This window comes from Suncus etruscus, chromosome 6 (assembly GCF_024139225.1).
Source record: "Suncus etruscus isolate mSunEtr1 chromosome 6, mSunEtr1.pri.cur, whole genome shotgun sequence".
Classification (NCBI taxonomy): Eukaryota; Metazoa; Chordata; class Mammalia; order Eulipotyphla; family Soricidae; genus Suncus; species Suncus etruscus.
The window spans coordinates 77,901,884-77,905,762 of NC_064853.1; the positions used below are offsets into that span (position 1 = coordinate 77,901,884).

The window sequence follows — 3,879 nt, forward strand, 5'->3', positions numbered from 1 at the left end:
GCTCCTAATTCCTGGCACACCATATAAAATTTTTTGTTGGACCTATTGCTATGGATTGATTGAATCCCATCATCTAGATTTGACATTTCTGATGAGGTTAGGTGCATTTCCATGAACTGTGAGTTCAATTGGAAATGCTCTATGTACTGGGAAGAATTGCACTTTTTGCCTATTTTGATGTTTTAATATCTGCAAAAAATATTCCTGAACATATCTTTCAGAGACAGCCAATTCTCAGAGAATACAAAGAACTTAGAAGGAAACTGTGGGTGTGCAATCTAGTCAATCTGAGATCTACCATCATTGCACCCCAGAAAGCAATGTTCCACTGCCTTAAATATCTCAAGGCCAGAGGAAAATGCCAGACTAAATGGACCTCTTCAAGCTTCAAATTACTACAATTATTCAAAATAGCCATCCTCATCTGTTTACTTGCCCTGCATGACTTGACCCCAGAAACCCCAAAAAGGTTTCTAAGAGTTGCCCTCCCTTCTGTCTTTAGTCTCCTGACAATCTTGGCTTCTTTACTATGTGATTTTTTATGTCATGCTGTGCCTTCCAACCCTAGATCTCTGAGTATAATAAGCCTTGTTCTTTCCCAACCTGTCTCTTCTCTGTCTTCTCAGGTGACCATGTCTACTGGTGATTTCATAAGTGAACATTAAACACATAAGTGAACATTAAAGCCTTCAGGCTTTAAACAACTTATTCCTAAAGATTCTAGCCTTGAGTTATGAGGATTTATTATTACATGAGTTGTAATCTTTATCAAGAACCCAGAAAACCCTTTTTAAAATTTTCTAGCCAGAGGGACCCCTATCCCCAAAGAAGAAAAGCTACTGAGATTCACCCACACTATTCCTTCTGCTCTAGAAATTTCTAGAAAAGTATTTAATTACCAGGGATCATTTTAAGCACTAGTATCAGTTAAATACTGTCTAGAAATCAAAAGTTTACTTTGTTCCAGGAGACTTGATAACTTTTTTAATCTGTCACTTCCCCAACTTAAACATGACCCTGAAAAGGTGCTGTCTAAGTTGTGAGGCAGGAGACAACCAGGTTGCCAAAATTAATATTTATGTTTGGAAGGCTGGCCCCTGTCAAAAGGGAAGTAGCCCTTTAGCAGCCTCCAAGGTTTCTCTTAGCCAGTGTGTTGACCAAACAGTTCTGCTAGTCACTCATTTTCATATGATTGGAGAGGTAGTTGAGTGTTTAAATAAAAAGCAATTGAAGAGCTGTGGCAGTGGGGGGGTCCATTTCCTGGAGCTCCACTCAACATTCCTAGCTGCTCACCCCACTCTCTGGCAGAGGTAGGTAAGCTCACTAGGTTTGAGAAGGCAATGGTATCCACAGTATTGCTCTTCTAACAAATGTTCACTATTCTTCCCACTCTGACTCCAGGGCCAACTTCCATCATGTAGAGACAGTGACAGCTTTGTTCTGGGAGGCCCAGGCTTGCGTCACTCCATGGGAAAAGGTGCGTGCAAGACCTCCCTCTTGCAAAATGTAGACCTACCAGGGACTAGGGCCAGGGCCAGGGCCATGAGATTGGATATGTGCAAGTGTGTTCAACTCAGGGAAGCAACTCCTTTTTCTCTTGGCACCCTGAACAGCACTGGCGAAGAACTAAGGAGTACCGTGTCAACTGTTTAATGTGCTTGGTATACTGTGCCATGAGCTTTGTCTGGCACCGGTCGATTCTAGGACCTGAAGGCCTCATGGTCAGAATATGCAACTGCAGTGAGAAGAAATAGAATGGGTCATAAATATTTCTTCCTTCCTAGCTATTGCTATTTTAAAAAAAAGGAAATCTAAATTTAAAATATGGTTCCTTAATTTTTGACAATGTAATTAAAATGTTCTTACAATAAAATACTTAGAAAAGAAACAACTCTGGAATTTTTAACAGTTTTACAATGTCAAAGAAGGCCAGGTGAACATTTCCAGGCATCTAGCTTGGTGATTTCCAGGCATCTAGCTTGGTGGCTGTGTAGAGTGACTTGAGTCAGGGGCAGTGAGTTTTGTCCTGAGAGATTGAGCAGTGGGTCTGGAGGCTCTTACCCTGGTGATTGTCTTACATGGAATTGAGTTTAGTTGAATCCTGGAAGACTCAGGGCCTGTGCTATATAAGCCAAGACAAAGAAATCTTCGAGGCCACTGAGGCTGTTTTCTAGGCCTTTTGAGGGTCATGAATCATGCCAAATTTTTTTTTAAATATGGAACGCTTCACAAATTTGCATGTCATCCTTGTGCAAGGGCCATGCTAATCTTCTCTGTATCATTCCAATTTTAGTATATGTGCTACTGAAGTGAGCACAAATCATGTCAGATTCTTAATAAGCATGGAAGGTAGTGAGCACAAGTATAACACCCTAAGTGAGGGTATGGTAGGACACATGGAAAAGACAAAATCCTAGGTAGACAGGAGGAAAGCAAAGCATACAAGAGGCATTAGTTCCAAAGGATGTCCTCTTCCATACTTTGTGTCAACCTCCGGAGCCTAACCTCTCACAGTTTTTCCCCAGGTGATCAAATGTTGCCATGTACTTATAGGAGTTTGTTGAAAGAGGAAAGCTTTTATTCCATAAAATTTTCCAGGCACAGAAATCCCTACTGACAGCTTTTTCTACTATATCTACTAATGTAATTTAATATGAAGAATTTCTCATTTAATTTCTTCCACTTCTTGTACCATTATGTGTGAACACCCATCCACTGGCTTCTATGACTTAAATTCATTACATTTTTTTCTATCAAAAACTGAAAAAGTCTGATGCTAAATCCCATGTTACAAGGAAGCTTTGGGATTAGGTAGTCAGTCTGATCATGTGTGTGTATGTGGTTGTGAGGGTGTGTGTTTATGTGTGTGTGTATGTTCCAGATACTCTACTATTAATGTCATCTCTAATACTTGCTCTCCTCAATACCAAAGGTATATGCTGGTTGTCATAGCCATGTTGTTCCAAATCAGCATGAAATTCCTAATAAAGTTTAGAAGTCCATTGAGATACTAAAGCAATAGCACAGAAGGGTGGGTGTTTGCCTTGCATGTGGCTGACCCAGGTTTGATTCCTGGAATATCATATAATCTCTTGAGCACTGCTAGTGCTGAGTGTAGAGATAGTAATAAGCCCTGAGTATTACTAGATGTTACCCAAAGATGAATCAAATGAACAAATAATAATTTTTAAAATTCTATTGTCTATTTGAAAAGAGAAGACTCTTTAAAACCAAGGAGAGATCAACTCAGTTGGGTGTAGAGAAGAATATCCACAAATGAAAGAGTTAAGAGTAAGAACTATTCTTCATGGGATGCCCATAAAGAAATATGTAGAAGTTAGTGGATAAGGAGGCCCAATTGGAGAGATAGTCTGATAGAGGGAGGTGTGAGCATCCAAGATTTTGTTGATGTAATAGTAGATTCAATCTTTGGAGTCCCTAATGTTTTTCTTTCTACAGGCTGCCTGGGACCAAATACTGGAGACCTAGAGAAACTGTTCTTCAAACAGGAAAAAGAAAAGGGGATGAAGTTGAATGAGATAGCAGTGCTTTTCTCTCAGGTCCAAGGGAGCAAGAAATCCTGGCTAGGGGAAGCTCCATGTCTTAGGGTAAGGGGTTGGCCATGTGTGGAGTAGGAGGTTTTTCTACCAACTGAGCAGTAACCATGGTGCTTGGTTGGCTCAGGCCTATTTCCCTCAAGCTTTGGTACTGGAGCCAGCCTAGAAATAAGACACAGAAAGAACATAGATGGATTTCTTGATTCCTTTTGTTTGTCCCCTGGTCCAGGTATACTTTAAACGGGGCAGGAGCTGTCTCTGGCTTTCAGAATCGGAAACTTTCACATGAGGGAGAGAGAAATAAATTAGTTATTGTCTCCTG

At 40.4% G+C, this 3,879-nt stretch overlaps 1 non-coding gene across 1 annotated transcript; it reads right to left on the bottom strand.

The window, feature by feature from the left end:
* Nucleotides 1-2,210: 2,210 nt before the first annotated feature.
* LOC126012983 (U6 spliceosomal RNA) lies at nucleotides 2,211-2,317 on the bottom strand. The gene has a single exon (XR_007497322.1). It is a non-coding gene; the product is annotated as a U6 spliceosomal RNA (small nuclear RNA).
* Between the last annotated feature and the right edge of the window lie 1,562 nt (nucleotides 2,318-3,879).